Genomic DNA, 26,380 nt, shown 5'->3' with positions numbered 1-26,380 from the left:
CACTTGAAGTTACTTGTACAAGGGCTATTGGGGAAGTAAGGAACGATAGGTCGCGAAATGGAAACCACAGCGAAAATCAAAACTGTTTTATTTGCAACGGTTAGCTACACCTTCCAACTACTTCTCTACACAGTCGCCGTTCAGACTCAGAAATCTGTCGTAGCATTGTACCAACTTTTCAGTTCCATCATTATACAAGACCGGCGCCAGTGCTTTTCGTCAATTTCCTACTCTGGACTGCAGCTCGTTGTCTGTGTGGAAATATTGTCTTCATAGCCAGCGGTTCATTTGAGCAGAGATGAACCTCAGGCGTAGCCAATTACGGGCTGTATTGTGGGTGATCAAACACTTTCCATCGAAAACGATGCACGAGCATCTTCATTGCCCCTGCAGAGTGCGGCCGAGAATTGTCGTGTAGAACGAACCGCATGACAGTTGTGTTATGTGGATTGCATAGCTTCAGGCGAAATCTTTCCGCCATGAGACGCTAATTTCTAGCCATCTTTACGTTCTCACTGTGAGCTCAGAAGTGAAGAGAGCGACTTAATGTAGTGGACTGTTAAGGCAGCCAGTCCACAGTGAAGTAGCCGAAAGGGCACGCGTAAACTCACGCCGTCTTGCGTTAAGTCTGGAACAGGATTCGTAATGAATGTGATAAAGAAAAGAACATAGCTACTAGAACAGTTAACTTTTATATTGTCCTTTGGTATACAGCATTCTGGATGATACAAGTGAGACTCTATCTTGAGGTACATGCAACGTTACAAATTGTTAATGGCGCCTTGCTAGGTCGTAGCCATTAACTTAGCTGAAGGCTATTCTGTCTCTCGGCAAATGAGAGAAAGGCTTCGTCAGTGTAGTCGCTAGCAACGTCGTCGTACAACTGGGGCGAGTGCTAGTACGTCTCTCTAGACCTGCCTTGTGGTGGCGCTCGGTCTGCGATCCTGACAGTGGCGACACGCGGGTCCGACATGTACTAATGGACCGTGGCCGATTTAAGCTACCACCTAGCAAGTGTGGTGTCTAGCGGTGACACCACACTTAATGCGATCGCCGGCCTACTAGGCACAATGCCCAACGTATCTGTATAAAGCTTCATCAGATTTTCACTGTATTTCCATTTCGCGACCGATCGTTCCTTACTTTCCGAATAACCCTCGTACATCGATACTGCCTCCACTCTTGTGCTATCAAATATTCAAGAAGGAGAAATAGTCCTCTTCGTTTACAATATAAGTATTATAATGAAGCCTTATGGGGACATTTCAACAGTTGGAAATGGAAATAACATTTTCTTGAAAATCAGTAACTAATTCTCTGGAAATAGACTGTCGCAGTACATTACAGTACTTCACAAGGTGTGCCCAGACAATAATGCATGAGGCTAAATCAATAAATGAAACTGGAAGCGAAGTGAAAGTTAAATGTTACACATAACCGGAAAGTAAAAATTTGTCAATTTTTGCGTTACGAATAATATCAGGTTTTGAAGATGAAAATTTCACGTAATTGAGTCACTTTTGTTATTTTCATTCACTATTGTCTTATTATATGCAGTGGTTACTCGCCGTGAAGATAAAAGTGTCCAGTAAAGTTAAGGGCGGTTTTCACTGTAGACCCTGTTATCGAGAGCTCTTTAAACGCAAATACTCTTCTCAGGTTTGCCGCCGGATAACACTGTTGGAAGAGAAGGTATGCCCCACAGTAAAGGAAGAACTTTTCGAGGTCTTTCAGGTGGCGGTAGTTGCTGTCACCACTGCTGCAAGGCGCAGCTGCCGACACTCGCTCGGCGGCGTCTGTCTCTATCCCGGCCAGGAGCACCACATACGCATGCGAGTAAGAGGCACACGCAGTTGGGCAAAAGAAGAACTTACAGCGCTCTCTGGCGGGAGCTGGGAATGACGACTATCGCTGAAACAACCGGCTTTCGGTGATCTACATCTACATCTACACAGATACTCCGCGAGCCACCACCGTATGGTGTGTGGCGGGTGGTACCCTGTACCATTACTTGTATGTCCTTTCCTGTTCCCGTCGCAAATAGAGCGAGGGAGAAAAGACTGTCTGTATGCCTTCCAATGAGACCTAATTTCTCGTATCTTAACTTCGTGGTCCTTACGCGCAATGTATGTTGGCGGCAGTAAAAATCTTTCGGCACTCAGCTTCAAATGCCGGTTCCCTAAATTTTCTCAATAGTGTTTCTCGAAAAGAACGTCAACTTCTCTCCAGGGATTCCCATTTGAGGTCCCAAAGTGTCTCCCTAACACTTACGTGTTGTTCGAAACTATCGGTAACAAATGCTTCGATGTCTTCCTTCAATCCGACCTGGTACGGATCCCAAACACTCGAGCAGTATTCAAGAATAGTTTGCACTAGCGTCATATTGAAACTTTTTTGTTTAATTATTTTTTATCATTTCAAACAATTACCTACAGAGTTTTCCCTGACAAAGACAACTCAACCTTAACCTATTCATTTATTACCCACAATATACGAGGGTAATCCCAAAATTAAGGTCTCCTATTTTTGTTATAAGTACAGAACTCTGTTTGTGTGGCAGTTGGTCACACTGTTATGAAGAATGCTTCACGCGCTGTGTGTACACATGCGCACGACGTGCTGAGGCGCTCAGTCTTGGCTTGGCAGCCGTTGACAATGGAGCTCCCGTTGGTTGTTACCGCGAATTGCACGCAGTTATTCGGTTTTTGAACGTAAAGGCCACTGCGCCGATTGAAATCCATCGCCAATTGACGGAAGTGTATGGTGAGTCGTGCATGGATGACAAAAATGTTCGTAAATGGTGTAGAGTTTGCAAACGGTCGGACCGAAATTCACTACGAACAAAGGAGCGTGAGACCGTCAGTTTCTGAGGAGACAGTGTTGAAGGCTGAGCAAAGCATGCGTGAAGATCGGCGGATCATCCTGGATGATCTGTGCACGTTTGTTCCTGAGTTTTCCCGAAGCACCGATCACAGAATTTTAACGGAAACATTGAACTACCGGAAGGTGTGCGCAAGATCGGTGTCACGCATGCTGGCTGAGGGCCACATGCCTTCACCGCCTTGCGGCCAAACAGGAAAAATTTCTCGACTCAATTGTCATGGGTGACGAAACATAGGCATACCACTTTACACCGTAGACATTCTCCATGACAACGCTCGCCCACACATCGCTCGGCGAACCGATGTTCTCCTGCAACAGTTTCAGTGGAACATAATCACCCACCCAACTGACTTGGCGGCCAGTGACTATCACCTGTTCCCTAAGTTCAAAGAACATTTGGCCGGAAAGCAATTCAGCTCCGACGACTAGGTGAAAGAAGAGGTTCATAACTTTCAGAACTGCATGGCAGCGAGCTGGTATGACATGGGCATACAAAAACTGCCACAGCGTCTACAAAAAAGCATCGACAGAAATGGTGATTATGTCGAAAAATAGCTAAGCGTTCAAGCTGCAAGCTGATGTCAACCACTGTAGAAATAAACAGGTCTATGTAATTATAAAAAATAGTCGTTACTTTTGGGATTACCTGAATGTTACACAATGACAACATGTCTTGAAATAATTAACACAGATGAATGGCCCTAAATTGGAAGAAATCCTAACAACTACCCATACTTTTCGTAAGTCATCTACCTCACAGAAAGTCTTCGTAACACGAACTACAGCAATTACAGCAAGCAGCATCTACAGCCAGCTAAATAAAAGGATTTTAACTCTTATAGGCTGTAACTGCTAGGAAGCATATGGTTTGCAAAAGAAAGATTTTGTTGAAGGGCAAACAATGTATTTATCAAACTTCCTGGCAGATTAAAACTGTGTGCCCGACCGAGACTCGAACTCGGGACCTTTGCCTTTCGCGGGCAAGTGCTCTACCATCTGAGCTACCGAAGCACGACTCACGCCCGGTCCTCACAGCTTTACTTCTGCCAGTATCTCGTCTCCTACCCTCCAAAGTTTCATATCGGCGCACACTCCTCTGCAGAGTGAAAATCTCATTCTGGAAACATCCCCCAGGCTGTGGCTAAGCCATGTCTCCGCAATATCCTTTCTTTCAGGAGTGCTAGTTCTGCATGGTTCGCAGGAGAGCTTCTGTAAAGTTTGGAAGGTAGGAGACGAGATACTTCTGTACCACAGTTTTCACACGCTCGATCCATTTCATATCGCTTTGCAGCGTTACGCCCAGATATTTAAACAACTTGACTGTGTCGAGATGGACACTAATAATACTGTATCCAAACATTACTCGTACATTGATACCGATTGTTTTGCCTCCAGTTTAACCTGACTCCTAAAACAGCTCAAAATAATCGGTTCCTGAAATAACCGAATTTGTTTTTTGCTGCTGCAAGAGCTGACAAGTGAGAGAACTATCGCACAATCAGCTAAAAAAGCTCACGCATCCAATTTGATGACAAGAATTACATACGGAAGAATGAAAAAGCAAAGTGTCTTTAGGAAAGGTATATGCACCAGAGATGTAATTCTCACTTCACGCTTAGTAGTGCAAGTTAGAGTAAAAAAAAATCAAGACACGTTCATAGTATTGGACGACCTGGAAAAAGCGTTCGACAATGTCAAATGATGTAAGATGTTCGAAATTCGGAGGAAAATAGGGGTAAGCTTATGGAGAGACGGGTAATATACAACATGTACAAAAGTCAAGAGGGGATAATAAGAGTGGAAGACCAAGAACGAAGTGCTCGGATTAAAAAGGGTCTAAGACGGGGTTGTAGATTTTCACCCCTACTGTTCAATTTATACGCCGAAGAAACAATGATGGAAATAAAAGAAAGGTTCAGGAGTGGGATTAAAATACAACATGAAAGGATATCGACGATACGATTCGCTTATGAGACTGGGAAGGAGAATTACATGATATGGTGAATGGAATGAACAATGTGAAGAGAACAGAATATGGTTTGAGAGTAAATCGAAGAAAGACGAAAGTAATGAGAAGTAGCAGAAATGAGAACACCGAGAAACCTAACATCGGAGTAGGGGATCACGAAGTTGTCCAGATTAACGAATTTTGCAACCTAGGCAGCAAAATCTGTGTTGACACCAGAGAGTGACTTCCATGGTGTTACAGGCAGCTGAAGGGGGTAAAAACTGTATAGGAAGACAAAGGTTGACATGCATCCACCAAATAATTGAGGACGTACATTGCAAGTACTATTTGAGATGAAGGGGTTTCACAAGAGTGGAATTAGTGGCGGGCAGCATCAAACCATCTGAAGACTGATGACAAAAAAAGTTGTTATTTAAATAATAAACGTAGACTTCGAAGAAAGATTGAAAAAATTCTAAGGAAGGTAAAGGAGTAGGACATCTCGATCGATATGTGGTTGAGACTGTGGCAGAAATCGGTCTCATTGTCTCCAACAAAGGTGGAGAAGGTGAAGGAGATGGGTGCGCCTATTGTGAGAGTGAAAGGTCAAAAGCTGATGATTTTCCTGCATCGTCACTGTTCGATTGTATCAATTTTTGACCCTGAAACAGTCACAAAATTAAGGGTTCTGTTATCTTCCCAAGTTATAGCACGTCAGTTAAATAGTACATATATCAATGAACTTTACCTCCTCTTCCAACGAACATTGTGAATGTTTTCTCCTTGTCTGATGTCGCAAGTTTGTTGTTAATCTTTTAAAGCAAATGGAACATTGTACTTCACTGCTACCACACTTCGTAAAATACTTCCAGGGAAGGGATGTGTCATTCGGCAGTTCAACCAAAGTCCGAGGACGACAATCGCGTAGACCATGTGGGGGCAGAGCTTTCACACTTTACGTACACGTGTGGCGTCTAATGGACCACACGACATTGTCTCAGTAATTCTGTACCGATTCGTGTATAATGTGTTTGTTGCCAGTTTCTAACTGTCGGTGTTTTCATTAAAATGGCACCGAACGCTTTTCTCAATTTCTATAATAACCCAACATTTGAAAGCAATTGAAATTTAGGGCATAAACATTACTGTTTTTTTTTTAAATTTAAAAACCAAAACTACACACATCAAAAAAAGTGTTGCATCACCCCGGTTCCCAGGACTCCTGAAGACAGACGTTGACTGTGGATGTTGTATCACAGACACAGTCCCTTTGACTCTTCAGAGTTGTCACTAAACCCGCCCAAAGATGCATGAGCAGCGCCTATTAGGATGGAGGGAATCCGACAGCCAATCAGTTCCAGTCATTCCACCAGGAAGGACGTACACGGCTCCAGTTGTCTGTAGTTCAACCATGCCTAGACGGTCAATACCGGGGTCCGATCGCGTCCGCATTGTTACTTTGTGCTAGGAAGGGCTCTCAGCAAGGGAAGTGTCCAGGCGTCTCGGAGTGAACCAAACCAATGTTGCTCGGACATGGAGGAGATACAGAGAGACAGGAGCTGTCGATGACATGCCTGGCTCAGACCGCCCAAGTGCTACTACTGCAGTGGATGACCGCTCCCTACGGATTATGGCTCGGAGGAACCCTGACAGCAACGCCACGATGTTGAATAATGCTTTTCGTGCAACCACAGGACGTCGTGCTACGATCCAAACTGTGTGCAATAGGCTGTATGATGCGCAACTTCACTCCTGAAGTCCATGGCGAGGCCAACTTTGCAACCACGACACCAAGCAGCGCGGTACAGATGGGCCCAACAACATGCCGAATAGACCGCTCAGGATTGACATCACGTTATCTTCTCCGATGAGTGTCGCATATGCCTTCAACCAGACAATCGTCGGAGACGTATTTGGAGGCGACCCGGTCAGGCTGAACGCCTTAGACACACTGTCCAGCGAGTACAGCAAGGTGGAGGTTCACTGCTGTTTTGGAGTGGCATTATGTGGGCCGACGTAACGCCGCTGGTGGTTATAGAAGGCGCCGTAATGGCTTTACGATACGTGAATGCCATCCTCCGAGCGATAGTGCAAACCATATCGGCAGCATATTGGCGAGGCATTCGTCTTCATGGATGACAATTCGAGCCACCATCGTGCACATCTTGTGAATGACTGCCTCCAAAATAAAGACATCGCTCGACTAGAGTGGCCAGCATGTTTTCTAGATATGAACCCTATAGAACGTGCCTAGGATAGATCGAAAAGGGCTGTTTATGGACGACGTGGCCCACCAACCACTCTGAGGGATCTACGCCAAATCGCCGTTGAGGAGTGGGACAGTCTGGACAAACAGTGCCTCGGTGAACTTGTGGATAGTATGTCACGAGGGGCATGCATCAATGCAAGAGGACGTGCTGCTGGGTATTAGAGGTACCGGTGTCTGGACCACGACTTCTAAAGGTCTCGCTGTATGGTGGTACGACATGCAATGTGTGGTTTTCATGAGCAATAAAAAGGGCTTTACGTTGATCTCTATTCCAATTTTCTGTACAGGTTCCGGAACTCTCTGAAGTGAGGTGATGCAGAAGTTTTTTCGATGTGTGTATAAGCACTGCTGCAATAGCAACTTCATGTGTCGGTGTTTTTTTTAACCATTACTACAAGATGAAAAGAATCCTTTTATAACCGAGACCCAACAAATACCGAAAGGCACCGGTTATACAGAACTAAAATACCGGTATCACTTTTAACCGATCGGTTTTTTACAACTCTACGAGGAGCCGAAAGAGGCCTCCTGCGCGTGCGCAGTGGGCAGTGACTGTGCTGCCGGACTCCCCTGTAGTTAAAAGCTGAATGAACTCCCTGCAATGCGCTGCGTCGGGTCATAAATCGGGGATTCTTGTTTGTCCTACTTTAATTTAATGGCAATGCTTAATTGAAATCCCGTATCCCTGTTAATAAGATTGTCTGCTGTACAGATATGTATGGCCTTCTTAAATTCTCAGGACAATGCTGTTGAGGATAAGGAGACCACACAAATCCGCGAGGTAGACAGCCTTATCAACAGGGATGCGGGATTTCAATTAAGCACTGCCTGGAATCCTGCTCCGCCGCTCCGGCATCGCCTATTCGGCGGGCGTCGTGTTTCGGCCGACCCAGTACAACGACTACACCAACGAACAACGACATCGAGGTGGGTTATTTCCGCGAACCACCAGGTGCCACTACCGGGCTCTGAAGATACGTCCTGGCCGAGCGGTTAAACGCGCTACAGTCTGGAACCGCACGACCGCTACGGTCGCAGGTTCGAATCCTGCCTCGGGCATGGATGTGTGTGATGTCCTTAGGTTAGTTACGTTTAAGTAGTTCTAAGTTCTAGGGGACTTATGACCACAGCAGTTGAGTCCCATAGTGCTCAGAGCCATTTTTGAAGATACGCCTACGTGTTCGTGCGCTCACGCCACCTGCAAGAGCTGTGCACCGACGCAGAAGAAATGGGAAAGTACGCCTGTACGCGACATGAGGACTGCACAACGGGCAGAATATTCCACAGCTCTGTGCCACAGAATTCGATAACAGATTCCGGCATTAGCCTTGGATGTCGAAAGGTCTTAAAAAGAACCAAAGCCTCCATCTGTAATAGTCAAATGCGAGGACAATACCACGGAGCTACTTAGACTACTGAAGAAACTCGTGGGGCAAGATAAATCGGCCATTTGCCCTGCTGGGACGGATCCATGCAAAGCTACTCTGCCATCTGACGTCAACTAGAGATCAGCAACAGCACCATTTGGAGAACGAAACGTGTCGTTTTATATTTTCCCATCTTTGGTGGATAAGACCCTGAAGTTCGGTATACAAAAAGCTAAAGTTGCAATATTCACTTCCTATTTAATTCATGAATAGTTTCATGTTACCTGAACCGATATTCTAATCATTCTGCGAGGCGGAAAGTAAAAATTAAATTTATCCAATAAACTGATACAGAAATTATTGAGTGCATGTAACAAGATACAGAAAGTATCGTAACAGAATGTATGTTACAGACAGACAAAACAGTACTTGCCGAAACAGCAAATACATTATGTGATGAGAGGTATCCGGACACCTGGCTGAAAATGACTTAGAAGTTCGTGGCGCCCTCCATCGATAATGCTGCAATTCAATATGTTGTTGGTCCACCCTTGGCTTTGATGACAGCATGCGTTAGTCAGGTGCTGGATGACAGCCCATTCTTCACGGAGTGCTGCACTGAGGAGAGGTATTGATGTCGCTCTATGAGGCCTGGCACGAAGTCAGCGTTCCAAAACATCCCGAAGATGCTCTACAGGATTCAGGTCGGGACTCTGTGCAGTCCAGTCCATTACAGGGATGTTATCGTCGTGTAGCCATTCCGCCACAGGCCGGGCATTATGAAGATGTGTTCGATCGTATTGAATGGTGCAATCGCCATCCCCGAATTGCTCTTCAACGGTGGGGAGCAAGAAGGTGCTTAAAACATCAATGTAGGCCTGTGCTGTGACAGTGCCACGCAAAACAAGAAGGGGTGCAAGACCCCCCATGAAAAACACGACCACACCACAACACCAAAGCCTCCGAATTTTACTGTTGGTACTACACCCGCTGGCAGATGACGTTCACCGGAAATTTGCCATATCCACACCCTGCCAACGGATCACTAAATTGTGTACCGTGATTCGTCACTCCACACAACGTTTTTACACTGTTCAATCGTCCAATGTTTGCGCTCCTTACACCAAGTGAGGTGTCTTTGGTATTTACCGGCGTGATGTGTGGCTTATGAGTAGCCACTTGACCATGAAATCCAAGTTTTCTCACCTCCCGACTAACTGCCATAGTATTTCAGGGGGTCCTGACGCAGTTTGGAATTTCTTTGTGATGGTCTGGATAGATGTCTGCCTTTTACACATTACGACCCTCTTCAACTGTCGGCGGTCTCTGTCAGTGAACAGACGAGGTCAGCCTGTACGCTTTAGTGCTTAAATGTCCCTTCACGTTTCCACTTCACTATCACATCGGAAACAGTGGACCTAGGGAAGTTTAGGAGTGTGGAAATCTCACGTATGGCACAAGTGACACCCAATCATCTGACCACGTTCGAAGCCCGTCTAATGACTTATTGAGGTCGCTGATATGGAGTACCTGGCAGTAGGTGGCAGCACAATGCACCTAATATGAAATACGTGTGTTTTTGGGGGTGTCCTGATACTTTTGATAAAATAGTGTAAACCATGTTTGGGTTATACGTATACGTACAGCAAAGGAAGTTTAACCTTGAACAGTGACAGAGCAAACATGTAAATGATAGTCGACTTCCTCCACTGCCTGAAGAAAACTTCAGATAGGGGGTGCATGTCAGGACGTATGGAATGGCTTTATTACAACTTCCAGTGGTCAAAGATAAAACAATTAATACAATAAAAGAAAATATAATAAACCAGAAACTTTAAGAGGGGGCGCCCTGTTAGGATGTAGGGAATATCTGTATTACAACTTCCAATCCTCAAAGATAAAACAATTAATATAATGAAAGTACAATTAAACTACCACGCTTTAATTTTTTTTTCTAAAACAGCCCATCATTTGAAACCAACGAACATTAAGAAGTAGCATTGCCTCATACGGCGTGTACAAACAAAAATCGTATGCAATAGCGACACGCAACATCATTCACAGTGAACGTTAAAACAGCGTGTAAAGAAACCAAAAAGTATGCCCTCGAAAAATCATCATCGCTTTCCGAAATACATCATACTCATAAAATATTTACCCAGGAGCAAACCTAACTGAATATGTAACTCCAAAAACCCTTTGAAGTGACACTCACAAGTAAAGACAGAAATTAAAACCCTAAGTTGTCTCTTACATTGTACCAAATGTTAGTGGCCATAACGGCACGTAACAACTTTATGTAGCTATTGAAATCAAACAGTAAAGTAGGGGTATCAGATACGTAAAATATTTTTTGAAAGGTTGTAATGTGCCTTTATTGGCCGTGACATTTGGTACTGTTTAAGAGACACAAGAGATTATATAATGGTAAGACAGAGATTTAGGAACCAGACTGAAATATGCTATTGTTATACCTTTGCATAAAAAGGGGGATAGATCTGATGTCAACAATTACCGTCCAATCTCCCTTCTAACAGCTTTATCCAAAATTTTTGAGAAAGTAATGTATTCAAGAGTAGCTTCACATATCTGTAAAAATGAAGTACTAACAAAATGTCAGTTTGGTTTCCAGAAAGGTTTTTCAAGAGAAAATGCCATATATGCTTTCACCAGTCAAATTTTGAATGATCTGAATAACCGAACACCACCCATTGGGATTTTTTGTGATCTCTCAAAGGCTTTTGATTGTGTAAATCATGAAATTCTGCTAGACAAGCTCAAGTATTGTGGCATGAGTGGGACAGTGCACAAATGGTTTAATTTGTACCTAACTGGAAGAGTGCAGAAAGTCGAAATAAGTAGTTCTCGTAACATGCAAAGATCAGCACATTCCTCAAACTGGGGAACTATCAAGAATGGGGTTCCACAAGGGTCAGTCTTGGGTCCTTTGTTGTTCTTATTATATATTAATGACTTGCCACTCTATATTCATGAAGAGGCACAGTTAGTTCTCTTTGCTGATGATACAAGTATAGTAATCACACCTGACAAACAAGAATTAACTGATGAAATTGTCAATAGTGTCTTTCAGAAAATTACTAAGTGGTTCCTTGTAAACAGACTCTCACTGAATTTTGATAAGACACAGTACATACAGTTCCGTACAGTGACTGGTATGACGCCATTAATAAATATAGACCTTAATCAGAAGCATATAGCTAAGGTAGAATATTGCAAATTTTTAGGTGTGTCCATTGATGAGAGATTAAATTGGAAGAAACACATTGATGATCTGCTGAAACGTTTGAGTTCAGCTACTTATGCAATAAGGGTCATTGCAAATTTTGGTGATAAACATCTTAGTAAATTAGCTTACTACGCCTATTTTCACTCATTGCTTTCACATGGCATCATATTTTGGGGTAATTCATCACTGAGGAATAAAGTATTTATTGCACAAAAGCGTGTAATCAGAATAATAGCTGGAGTCCACCCAAGATCATCCTGCAGACGTTTATTTAAGGATCTAGGGATATTCACAGTAGCTTCTCATTATATATACTCTCTTATGAAATTTGTTATTAACAACCAAACCCAATTCAAAAGTAATAGCAGTGTGCATAACTACAATACTAGGAGAAAGGATGATCTTCACTATTCAAGATTAAATCTAACTTTGGCACAGAAAGGGGTGAATTATACTGGCACTAAAGTCTTTGGTCACTTACCAAATAGTATCAAAAGTCTGACAGATAACCAACAAGTATTTAAGAAGAAATTAAAAGAATTTCTGAATGACAACTCCTTCTACTCCATAGAGGAATTTTTAGATATAAATTAAGAAAAAAACAAAAAAATATTAAAAAAATAAAAAAATAAAAATAAAAAATAAAGAAAAACAAAAAAACACAATAAAATAAAGTTGTTATATTAACTTAAGTATGTTGTTAAATTAACCTAATTATGTCATGTATTGGAAAATTCGACTCGTTCCACATCATTACGAAATATCGTATTCATGATCCGTGGAACTAGTATTAATCTAATCTAATCTAATCTAATCAGGTATTAAATTGTAAGACATTTCCAGGGGCAGATGTGGACTCTGACCACAATCTATTGGTTATGAACTGTAGATTAAAACTGGGAATTTAAGGAGATGGGACCTGGACAAACTGATTAAACCAGAGGTTGTACAGAGTTTCAGGGAGAGCATAAGGGAACAATTGTCACAAATGGGGGAAAGAAATACAGTAGAAGAAGAATGGGTAGCTCTGAGGGATGAAGTAGCGAAGGCAGCAGAGGATCAAGTAGGTAAAAAGACGATGGCTAGTAGAAATCCTTGGATAACAGAAGAAATATTGAATTTAATTGATGAAAGGAGGAAATATAAAAATGCAGTAAATGAAGCACTCAGAAAGGAATACAAACGTCTCAAAAATGAGATCGACAGGAAGTGCAAAATGGCTAAGCAGGGATGGCTAGAGGACAAATGTAAGGATGTAGAGGTTTACCTCACTAGGGGTAAGGTAGATACTGCCTACAGGAAAATTAAAGAGACCTTTGGAGAAAAGAGAACCACTTGTATGAATATCAAGAACTCAGATGGAAACCCAGTTCTAAGCAAAGAAGGGAAAGCAGAAAGGTGGAAGGAGTGTTTAGAGGGTCTATACAAGGGCGACGTACTTGTGGAAAATATTCTGGAAATGGAAGAGAACGTAGATGAAGACGAAATGGGAGATACAATACTGCGTGAAGAGTTTGAGAGCACTGAAAGACCTGAGTCGAAACAAAGCCCGGGAGTAGACAACATTCCATTAGAACTACTGACGGTCTTGGGAGAGCCAGTCCTGACAAAAGTCTACCATCTGGTGAGCAAGATGTATGAGACAGGCGAAATACCCTCAGACTTCAAGAAGAATATAATAATTCCAATCCCAAAGAAAGCAAATGTTGACAGATGTTAAAATTACCGAACAATCAGTTTAATAAGACACACCTGCAAAATACTAACGCGAATTCTTTACAGAGGAATGTAAAAACTAGTAGAAGCCGACCTTGGGGTAGATCAGTTTGGATTCCGTAGAAATGTTGGAACACGTGAGGCAATACTGACCTTACGACTTATCTTAGAAGAAAGATTAAGGAAAGGCAAACCTACGTTTCTAGCATTTGTAGACTTAGAGAAAGCTTTTGACAATGTTGACTGGAATACTCTCTTTCAAATTCGAAAGGTGGCAGGGGTAAAATACAGGGAGCGAAATGCTATTTACAATTTGTACAGAAACCAGATGGCAGTTATAAGAGTCGAGGGACATGAAAGGGAAGCAGTGGTTGGGAAAGGAGTGAGACAGGGTTGTAGCCTCTCCCTGATGTTATTCAATCTGTATATTGAGCAAGCAGTAAAGGAAACAAAAGGAAAATTCGGAGTTGGTATTAATATCTATGGAGAAGAAATAAAAACTTTGAGGTTCGCCGATGACATTGTAATTCTGTCAGAGACAGGAAAGGACGTGGAAGAGCAGTTGAACGGGATGGACAGTGTCTTGAAAGGAGGATATAAGATGAACATCAACAAAAGCAAAACGAGGATAGTGGAATGTAGTCGAATTAAATCGGGTAATTAGATTAGGAAATGAGACGCCTAAAGTAGTAAAGGAGTATTGCTATTTGGGGAGCAAAATAACTGATGATGGTCGAAGTAGAGAGGATATAAAATGTAGACTGGCAATGGCAAGGAAAGCGTTTCTGAAGAAGAGAAATTTGTTAACATCGAGTATAGATTTAAGTGTCAGGAAGTCGTTTCTGAAAGTATTTGTATGGAGTGTAGCCTTGTATGGAAGTCAAACATGGACGATAAATAGTTTGGACAAGAAGAGAATAGAAGCTTTTGAAATGTGGTACTACAGAAGAATGCTGAAGATTAGATGGGTAGATTACATAACTAATGAGGAGGTAATGAATCGAATTGGGGAGAAGAGGAGTTTATGGCACAATTTGACAAGAAGAAGGGATCGGTTGGTTGGACATGTTCTGAGGCATCAAGGGATCACAAATTTAGCATTGGAGGGCAGCGTGGAGGGTAAAAATCGTAGAGGGAGACCAAGAGATGAATACACTAAGCACATTCAGAAGGATGTAGTTTGCAGTAGGTACTGGGAGATGAAGAAGCTTGCACAGGATAGAGTAGCATGGAGAGCTGCATCAACCAGTCTCAGGACTGAAGACCACAACAACAACTACGAAGAAGAGACAACCTAGCGAGCGTTTTAATTTCTATCTTTACTTATTAATTGTCATTTGGTCCTGATTATAATGATATATTCGGTTAGGTTTTTTGTGGTTAAGTATGTTAGGAGTCTGATGTATTTCAAACGGATATGTTAATTTTTCAATGGCATGCTGTTTTGGTTTCTTTTCACACTGTTTTATGGTTCACAGTGAATGATGTTACGCGTCGCTATAGTAGATGAATTTTGTATGCATACGCCTTTTGTGGCACTGCTGCTGTTTCCTATTCGTTGATTTTACAAGCCCTGCTGTTTTTGAAAAAAAAGAGCTTATTGTATTAATTGCTCTACCCTTGATGATAGCAGTTTGCAATAAAGACATTCCGTACATTCTGATATGGTGCCCCATACCTGAGGTTTCTAGCAGTGGAGGAAGTAGACTATATGTTTTTTCTGTCACTGTTCATTCTTAAACTTGACATTGTGGTACGTATATGTATAATCTTGGCATGGTTTAAATGCTATTTCGGAAAAATATTGTTTTATCTGTCTTGTATATATATCGTGGTACGATGCGTTTCGTATCTTATTATATGCACTCAGTAGCTTTTGTAACAGTTTATTGGATAAATTTTGACTTTCACTCCCGCAGGATGATTTGGAAATAGGGTTACCAGAAACTAGTCATCATTTGAATAGCAAGAGAATTGTGCAACTTTGACTCTTTCTGTATAGAAGTGGTTAACACAAGTTGCTATCTTGAAATTATTTGAGCATGCTGGAAGTCCATAAAGACGCTAAAGATCGTCGTTCAGGGACTTCCGCGAAAATACGGTCTAGAAAATCTCAAACGAGAGTTGGAGCCCTAGGGCTTTACTTAAGGATTATGCTTTAATCACACCAACCATTTCCCAAGACGCGTACAGAATCACCTCCGGCTTTCATCAATATCTGCGACGTTCTGCATAACCATGGATGTGGAATGTTAGGAGGATCCATGCCGGTGATGATGGAGGAACTGTGCACCAAGAAGGAAATTTCCCACAATCCAGTTGCTTGCTGTCATATACTGTTTCTACAACACCGACTGGGGAGCTGGGGAAATCGTTAACATTCGAGACGTTCGTTGACGCTTGGCAGGTTCTGTCATGTATAAAATCTACCTGTCTGAACAGGAACTTCACGGGTCAGCTGGACTTCCGCTGCGAGTCCGTCAAATTCTTCAACCATCTGACTGCCAGCCCAGGTTTCTAGTCACTGCCTAGATGGGCTAGGGAGTGAATTAAGATCCTCAGAACAATGAGCCATGGAATTCGATAGTGCTAGCCACTCCTCTCCAGCCACCAGTCTGGTATTTGACCCTGGTCAACACCATCGTCACTGAGATCGTTCTATTCCGGCTCGTTCCGTCACCACTGCTGCCTTCATCTTCACCAGAGAACCACTCAACCACGGCCGCCACCACCTTCAGAAATGGAGTCTACCCTTCTACAGTCACGACACCTGTTTTGCTCAGCGCTGCCTAGATGCATCAGGTATGCTCGCTCAGTAAAAGAGAGTAACTGGTGAAATGTGTCAATTGTGGTGAGAATCATGTAACCTCATGCCATGGCTGCATCTGCTTTAAGCATGCATTGCATGGAATCGCAATCAGTCAGTTCTCGTCAATTAGACCTTGCTGGAGTTCTGCCCAATCAGTCTGTACCAAGAACGACGAAAGGGGACGTTAAACCACACAAGAGGCTGAGACATCGTCAGTTTCACCAGGAACTTCGAACTTCCACCCTATCAAGTCTCCACTAAACAGACACACCAGATGTTCATTACAGTCTGTCTCCAAGGACGAAGTAGACGCTTCACAATGTAGAAAGAGTTCTCGCCCCTCGAAGAACAGTCCCAGAGACCACACCTGTGGAGGTTCGTGCAAACAATGGAGTGACCAGTACTCGCAACCAAAGGTGCTTCAACTTGTCTGATCATTAGTGAGTAAACACTCCATGCTGTGCCCTGGCATGCAAGGAAGAAGCGAGCCAGCCCACATAAGAGATCCAGACGCCGCAGAGGACGACTTATTACGCACTACCAAGATGCTGAAATCGCTTATCTCGTCGGTGGTGAATTTGCTTAGGACTACGTCACAGGTACTGGAAGTTGCTGTCAAGGAGGCAATCCAAGCCATCACCACAGCTGCACCCCATACCTGTCATTGTCGACTGTCACCAGGGGATGGCAATATGTGTGTGGAATGACAATGGGCTCCATATACAGGACAGGGTTACTGACAGTTCCCGGGGGGCGAGGCTGTTGATATGTACGTGGTGCGTGAAACGAGGATTAAGTCTTGTTTGCAGTTGTGTATCACCAGCTACATCTGCTACCAGTCCCATGGCTGGTGGTTGAGAAGAAGAGTGTGAACACTTTGCTGGCACACCTTCAAGCACAAATACTGCCTCTACAGGGATCGCAAGCAACATCCGTCATTTATAGACGTCATTTGAATGCATCACATTCGTCGCAGCCCAAAGGGAAAATCTTCCTTGAGGATGACCGCAATGCAAAGCACGCTGCTTGGCACACGCAGATCAACAACAATTGGTTGCAGGCAACAGAAAGGCTTGACTGGAACGACATTACCCCCATAGAACTCACAACCTACCCAACAGCTGTCTGTCATCCAGACTTTCTTGACATAGCATTTATGCAAGGTCTCCAATTTTTCATCACAGGACGTACCTGGAATGCACTTTCCTCAGACTATATACTTATTTTAAAAAATGGCTCCGAGCACTATGGGACTTAACTTCTGAGGTCATCAGTCTCCCAGAACTCAGAACTACTTAAACCTAACTAACCTAAGGACATCACACACATCCATTCCCGAGGCGGGATTCGAACCTGCGACCGTAGAGGTCGCGCGGTTCCAGACTGTAGCGCCTAGAACCGCTCGGCCACATAGACTTATCATTTTTGACATTAATGTGGATGAGACTCCACCGCAACATCAAGGCTTTGACTTGAGAATTAAGAACTGGGATCAGTACAAGGCACAGATGGCGACCACTACGGGTACTTCCCCTCCACCAGAAGAAGTCATTTGCTGAGAAAGTAATGTGTAAATAAAAATATTGTTTTTAAGTTATTAATTGTTTGTTCGTACCAGCACAGTGTATGAGGATATTGAAAGGGTAATGCAGTATGTAAAGTGGGACGAAAATCTAATAGTCATGGGCGACTGGAATGCAGTTGTAGGGGAACGAATAGAAGAAAAGGTTACAGGAGAATATGGGCTTGGGACAAGGAATGAAAGAGGAGAAAGACTAATTGAGTTCTGTAACAAGTGTCAGCTAGTAATAGCGAATACCCTGTTCAAGAATCACAAGAGGAGGAGGTATACTTGGAAAAGGCCGGGAGATATGGGAAGATTTCAATTAGATTACATCATGGTCAGACAGAGATTCCGAAATCAGATACTGGATTGTAAGGCGTACCCAGGAGCAGATATAGACTCAGATCACAATATAGTAGTGATGAAGAGTAGGCTGAAGTTCAAGACATTAGTCAGGAAGAATCAATACGCAAAGAAGTGGGATACGGAAGTACTAAGGAATGACGAGATACGTTTGAAGTTCTCTAACGCTATAGATACAGCAATAAGGAATAGCGCAGTAGGCAGTACAGTTGAAGAGGAATGGACATCTCTAAAAAGGGTCAAGTTGGGAAGGAAAACATAGGTACAAAGAAGGTAGCTGCGAAGAAACCATGGGTAACAGAAGAAATACTTCAATTGATTGATGAAAGGAGGAAGTACAAACATGTTCCGGGAAAAACAGGAATACAGAAATACAAGTCGCTGAGGAATGAAATAAATAGGAAGTGCAGTTAAGCTAATACGAAATGGCTGCAGGAAAAATGTGAAGACATCAAAAAAGATATGATTGTCGGAAGGACAGACTCAGCATACAGGAAAGTCAAAACAACCTTTGGTGACATTAAAAGCAAAGGTGGTAACATTAAGAGTGCAACGGGAATTCCACTGTTAAATGCAGAGGAGAGAGCAGATAAGTGGAAAGAATACATTGAAAGCCTCTATGAGGGTGAAGATTTGTCTGATGTGATAGAAGGAGAAACAGGAGTCAATTTAGAAGAGATAGGGGATCCAGTATTAGAATCGGAATTTAAAAGAGCTTTGGAGGACTTACGGTCAAATAAGGCAGAAGGGATAGATAACATTCCATCAGAATTTCTAAAATCATTGGGGGAAGTGGCAACAAAACGACTATTCACGTCGGTGTGTAGAAAATATGAGTCTGTGCGATATACCATCTGACTTTCGGAAAAGCATCATCCACACAATTCCGAAGACGGCAAGAGCTGACAAGTGCGAGAATTATCGCACAATCAGCTTAACAGCTCATGCATCGAAGGTGCTTACAAGAATAATATACAGAAGAATGGAAAAGAAAATTGAGAATGCGCTAGGTGACGATCAGTTTGGCTTTAGGAAAAGTAAAGGGACGAGAGAGGCAATTCTGACGTTACGGCTAATAATTGAAGCAAGGCTAAAGAAAAATCAAGACACTTTCATAGGATTTGTCGGCCTGGAAAAAGCGTTCGACAATATAAAATGGTGCAAGCTGTTCGAGATTCTGAAAAAAGTAGGGGTAAGCTATAGGGAGAGACGGGTCATATACAATATGTACAACAACCAAGAGGGAATAATAAGAGTGGACGATCAAGAACGAAGTGCTCGTATTAAGAAGGGTGTAAGACAAGGCTGTAGCCTTTCGCCCCTACTCTTCAATCTGTACATCGAGGAAGAAATGATGGAAATAAAAGAAAGGTTCAGGAGTGGAATTAAAATTCAAGGTGAAAGGATATCAATGATACGATTCGCTGATGACATTGCTATCCTGTGTGAAAGTGAAGAAGAATTAAATGATCTGCTGAACGGAATGAACAGTCTAATGAGTACACAGTATGGTTTGAGAGTAAATCGGAGAAAGACGAAGGTAATGAGAAGTAGTAGAAATGAGAACAGCGAGAAACTTAACATCAGGATTGATGGTCACGAAGTCAATGAAGTTAAGGAATTGTGCTACCTAGGCAGTAAAATAACCAATGACGGACGGAGCAAGGAGGACATCAAAAGCAGACTCGCTATGGCAAAAAAGGCATTTCTGGCCAAGAGAAGTCTACTAATATCAAATACCGGCCTTAATTTGAGGAAGAAATTTATGAGGATGTACGTCTGGGGTACAGCATTGTATGGTAGTGAAACATGGACTGTGGGAAAACCGGAACAGAAGAGAATCGAAGCATTTGAGATGTGGTGCTATAGACGAATGTTGAAAATTAGGTGGACCGATAAGGTAAGGAATGAGGAGGTTCTACGCAGAATCGGAGAGGAAAGGAATATGTGGAAAACACTGATAAGGAGAAGGGACAGGATGATAGGACATCTGCTAAGACATGAGGGAATGACTTCCATGGTACTAGAGGGAGCTGTAGAGGGCAAAAACTGTAGAGGAAGACAGAGATTGGAATACGTCAAGCAAATAATTGAGGACGTAGGTTGCAAGTGCTACTCTGAGTTGAAGAGGTTAGCACAGGAAAGGAATTCGTGGCGGGCCGCATCAAACCAGTCAGTTCACTGATAAAAAAAAAAAAAAAAATACAAAAAAAACCAGCACTTCACCACTCCCTTACCCACTGCCTGCCATTTCAGTTTTCCTTCTTCAGGTCCATATATTCGTATGATGCGCTAGTACCCCTCATCAACTGTAAATTCAGGAACTACATCTTACCATTTACATGGTCATGAAGTCTCTTTCTTTTCAGTCTTCATCTGTAAGGATACCTAGTCCACTCACTGCTCGTTCTTTCGCTCGATCCCATTGCAAATTAGTATGTAATTATTTAATTCATTTGTTCCTCTCATAGGTGCGCGGAGTGCCCGCGCGGTTAGAGGCGCCATGTCACGGATTGCGCGGCCCCTCCCGCCGGAGGTTCGAGTCCTCCGTCGGGCATGGGTGCGTGTGCTGTCTTTAGCGTAAGTTAGTTTAAGTAGTGTATAAGTCCAGGGACCGATGACCTTAGAAGTTTGACCCCTTAGAAATTCACACACATTTGAACATTTGTCCCTCTCATATCTTCTTTGTGTCTGTGAGTGCAGTAATATTTATATTTGTTTCATTGAAATTTTCTATAAGTTCTGACTTATTTGTACTCAAACCTCTATATTCCAGGTACCTGTACATAAAATGTCTTTAGCACCAGCTCGTTTGGTTTTATCTGGTTTTTGTCGTCGTCTTTTAGACCTGTTTGGGTTGATCCTTAGAGACTTAGCAGTTGTAGATGTTCCAATACCCACTGAAATTTTGCGACGGCTGCCGCATTAGGACACTGAAATCAACCAATGATACGAGATGAAAATTTGTGCCGGCTCAGGACATGAAGCCGAGTGCTCTGCTTCTCTAGAATGGTTGCCTTAACCTCCTTAGCCACCGGGACACGTTTTCCGACTGACTAAAATTTCGAACTTCACATGCGCCAAAGCTGCGTCCTTATCCATGTACCATTTGCTCGCAGCGTGACCTGTATTCTCGCGAGAGAAAACCTGGTATGCATCCGCACTGGATGAATCATGTTTTGGCTGTCAAGCCTATAAAAAAGTTACATATACAGAGTGTATCACTTAAAAGTTGCACCGGAAATATTGCACAAATGGAAAGTGATGTGCGGTCTTCACACACTAGGTTGGTAGTCAGAGTTCGTGTTGTTAGCCAACCGTCAGATTGTAATAAAACGTAGAAACTGTGTACTTGGTGAAAAGATACATTTTTCAATGGAAAAAAGCATTGTAACATTAAAAAACTAGAAGTAGGGTAAATTAGAATGTCAGTGGTGTTCGGTCTCGTAAACTGACGTACGGCCGGGAGAGCGGTGTGCTGACCACATGCCCTTCCATACCCTCAACCAACAACGCCTACGGCCTGAGGATGACATAGCGGCCGGTCGGTACCGGTGGGTCTTCATAGCCTGTTCGGGCGGAGTTTAGTTTTAGTTTTAATGGTGTTTGTTGCAGGATTTTAGTGTTAGTCGTTTGCCAGATACCGTATTTTGAAAAGTTTCCACGCGGACACTTGTTTATGCCATTCAACTACTGTAATCGCTAGGTATGATGTCGTTATGTTTGGTTATAATGTGCTTGTTTGTTTCTTGAGTGCACTGTGATTTGCTACTCAATTAGTGTGTAACGGTCCAAGCCGTAGTTCGTGAGTGGACGATGGGATATACCAATGCAGAAAAAGCCGACATGCTCTTGGGGTACAGAGAGCGCCCTTATACGGAATATGCTGCAAGATATTCCAATGGACGTCAACCATCTATGCAGTTATTTATCAGCCTCTTCAACCAGTTATGCGAAAGTGGTAGTGTAGCACATAGGCTATGTAACAGAAGGAAACAAGTGATGACAGAAATGGGCGAAATTGATGATTTTGTTGCCGTTGCTGTTGATCCGCACGTTTTGCGGTTCCCATGCAATCGCAAGAGGAAGGGGCATGAGTCAGGCAAGTGTTCTATGCATTCTCCGTCGACGTACGTTCCATCCCTATCACATCTCTTCCCATCAAGAGCTACATGGAAACGATTATGAGAATTGTGGTAACTTCTGTACATGGGCATTAAGACAGGATACTCCCGATCTATCATATATAATTTGTTTAGTATGAGGCAGTGGAAGAACAACTAACTCCACAAGTTGATGAGTACGAAAGAGGCTTCAGAAAGGAGAGATCATGAGCAGAACAGATCCTGAATCTAAAACTTATAATCACTTACCAAAAACAGAGGAGCAAAAAGTTCGTGATTACATTCATAGACTTCAAGGAAGCCTACGATACTGTAGACAGACGCACACTGGCACACTGCTCCAAATTTCAGGGGAGATGAGTTTGGATAGAAAGTCCAGTGAACTGGTTAAACAGACCCTAAGCAACACAATATCCAAGGTCATGTTCAAAGGAAAGCTTTCGGAGGCTTTTAAGACAGAGAGACGGACGCTCCCCTTTGCTCTTCAATTGTGTCCTCGATAAGGTGATCAGAGAGTGGCGACAAGGAATGAAAAGACTGGGTGGAATACGACTGGGGTGCAAGAATAAAGGAGGATGGTTAGATTGTCTAGCTTTCGCAGATGACATTGTGATATTGTCCGAATTACTAGAAGAGACAGTTAACCAAACCACAGAACTGCAGAGACAGGCAGCTAAAGCAGGCCTACTGATCTCTATCGAGAAGACACAATGTATGACAAACATCACCAGAATTCCTAGATGGATGACAATAGAAGGAGGGAAAATTCAGTAGGTGGAGAGATTCAAATACATTGGAGAATAGACGTTGGACTGACTGAAAAAAACCAATGGGGAGCACGAATAAACAAAACAGATTTACCATATAAACTAACTATCAACACCTACAATAAGGTCCGCCCACGGTAGCTGAGTGGTCAGCGTGACAGAATGTCAATCCTAAGGACCCGGGTTCGATTTCCGGCTGGGTCGTAGATTTTCTCCGCTCAGGAACTGGGTGTTGTGTTGTCCTAATCTTCATCATTTCATCCCCATCGACGCTCAAGTCGCTAAAGTGGCGTCAAATCGAAAGACTTGCACCCGGCGAACGGTCTACCCGACGGGAGGCCAAAGTCACACGACCTACAATAAGAAGAATATTTCGATGAATGCAAAACTGAAACGTTACCAAACTGTGATCCACCCTGAAGCTTTAAAAGCAGCAGAAGCTCTCAACTTAGCAAGACCCTGAGTGATCAAGAGGCTAGAACTGATAGAACGAAAGATTCTCAGGAGAATATTAGGACCTCGAAGAACAATTTAGAAACCGAGCCAACCAGCAGCTGTATACGAAGATAGAAACAATTTCTGACGTCATCAGGAAAAGAAGGAGCATGTTCTTTGAACACATCCTCAAAAATGGACCAGGGGAGGTTCACACGGTGAATCACACAATTTCTGATGAACAAGAAAACCAAAATACGATGGATCCAAGAGATACAAAGAGATCTGGAAGAAATGAGAATACAGGAACCAGAGATATACAACAGGGTTACTTTTAAATCAAGAATTCAGGCCTACAAAGCTTTCGAGGACAGAACGAGACTCAGAACAAAATCATCTTGGACAGAAGAACGAAGGTTGCTAAGTATGAGAATGAAAGAACAATGGGAAAGAAGAAAGACTAGAAGAAACTAAGCTGAAGCTGCTCAAAGTGGTCCTAAGATGGCCAAAACGAAAGAATCAGAAGAAGAAGTAGTAGTAAATGTCTGACACGTAGCAAAGTAAGTTTTAAGTCTAAGGCAAAATAGCTACTCCTGGACAAGTTCTATCGACGATTTTCCATTTAAAAACGATCAGCCAATTAAAAACTTTAAAGCCCTTTCTTCAGTATAGGTAAACGATCAGGATAAAAAGATGATGTGTTCATTAATGTTAACACTAATCATGCATAAATATCCTGTAAACTGACTCGTTACAAACTATTTCTATAAAAGAACCGTTCAAATGATCTGTGAATAATGTAAGTAATTAACTAACCGCGTGATCAGACGCTGACGAGACACACTGCAAACTTCCCGATGGTGCTTTGCTTTGTACTGACAGGCTGTGTGGGGCACGACTGGGACTTCAACATATACGTATAAACAGGAAGATGCAAGTCTCAACTGGTTTCGGGAAAATCTTCTAAACTGGGTGGTTGTAAATAAAGTGCAGCTATTCATGGAGGTCCAGTCTGGAGTTATCGCATGGCGAGACTCGGTAGATATGTTGATGCTTTAATGCGCAACCGATTTACGACGGAGAAAAATTAGTTCCAGATTTGGCCATCAGGTGCAAATATGGCACCGTACAGCATCTCGTCGACGTCTCTGGCGCTCTTACTTAAAAACCTGTATACTCGGTGGTTAATAATAAAATCAACTTTATGCCTTTCTCACTTGCTTTCTGTCCGCGTCTCGTTTCTAATCCATTAGATATCATACGTATCTATACGTCTTAGTTGCATTCACAGCGCCAGATTTGCACCTAGTGACCAAAATTGGAACTAACTTTTTTCCACAGCAAATCGGTTCCGCATCAACGCATTAGCATATCTAAGAAGTTTCGCTGTCATACGATAAGTGCAGCCCACACTGCAGCTCCGTGAGTAACTGGACTTTAATTATAACCAACTGGTACATTGTATGATTGCCGTCACTCGAGGAGTTAACGCACGAGTAAGTATTTAGTTTCACAAGCCGAGGTGTGTGGACTCAACCACGCTCCGAATACTCTTTTCTTTTTTCATTCCCACGTTATCCTAGCAATAGATCAGCGTTGTACCCACACAAGTGTGTGATGACGGAGAACCGTTCATAAATGTCAACAACGTTCGTTTTACGTTGGACACAGTGAAAAAACCGTGCACAGGTGAAAATTCAGCCTTCATTACAAGTGCAGCACGTCACAATAATACTGTTTTCCGTATTTATGTGATCAGTATCAACTTGATTTTTTGCGGTGCCCCATAGGCTACACGTCATACTTGTCACAAATATAGATACAATAATAAATATAAAATGACTATACTGATCTGATTGGAAGTTCTCAGATATCCGTTTTTTATTTGCAGTGACATTACGAAACTTTTCCTTCTTTCTTCGGGATAAACAGAAAATAATAAATGAATCATTAAACACTGATAATCTGCACAGTCATAATGAATCTGTTCTCAGAATTATGTGAGAATGAAAATGAGAAATGCTGGTAGGGAGAGTAGAGTCAATGACCTCGCGTTTTTGAAACTACACGTTTACTCGCTCGGCTGCGGACTAATTGAATACTAGCGACCATAAAAATTGTATAATGCAGCGTAAAATAGTCAAATTCGATTTTCTCGAAAACGACTGAGAGTTCCGTCTTCTGTTTACATATGTTAAAGTCCTAATCCTGCCCCAAACGCCCTGCCACTATGAATCAAATTCATGGTTCAAATGGTTCAAAGCACAGGTCATCAGTCCCCTAGACTTAGAACTACTTTATCCTAACTAACGTAAGGACACCACACACATCCATGCCCAAGGCAGGATTTGAACCTGCGACCGTAGCAGCAGTGCGGGTCCGGAATGAAGCGCCTAGAACCTCTCGGCCACAGAGGCCGGCTCAAATTAATGGGGAAAGTTCGGAGGGTTCCCTTATCAGTGAGGGATGGGAGAGACGGTGAGAAATGTGGATCGATTACTGAGAGGACTCAGAGATGCCGGAGAAGAAGTGGCATTAGCGTGCTTCTTCCCACAGAGAGTTCTAACTTTGAAGACTGTGAGTCTTATCACTGCGTGCATTCCTATGTCTGTCGCTAATTCCTGACGTACTTTCAGTTACATGTCGGATGTACTTTCTTATCCTCTGATGCTTGTAAGATTTAGCATCCACCTGTTATCCAATTGTTTGACCTCAACTCTCAAATACTGCGCTGGTGCTTCGCCTGCGAGCTAATCATCGCAGACAATGGTCACAGGGCACGCAGACAATAGTACCGCGCCGGCTGATGGGCAGTGTTCCACCTGGAGACGGATTAGGAAGCTGTGGAAGACGGGATATGAGGGCCACCGGCTATCAACTGGCAGACG

The sequence above is a fragment of the Schistocerca nitens genome, chromosome 1, assembly GCF_023898315.1.
Source record: "Schistocerca nitens isolate TAMUIC-IGC-003100 chromosome 1, iqSchNite1.1, whole genome shotgun sequence".
Lineage (NCBI taxonomy): Eukaryota > Metazoa > Arthropoda > Insecta > Orthoptera > Acrididae > Schistocerca > Schistocerca nitens.
This window is presented reverse-complemented; position numbering follows the sequence as displayed.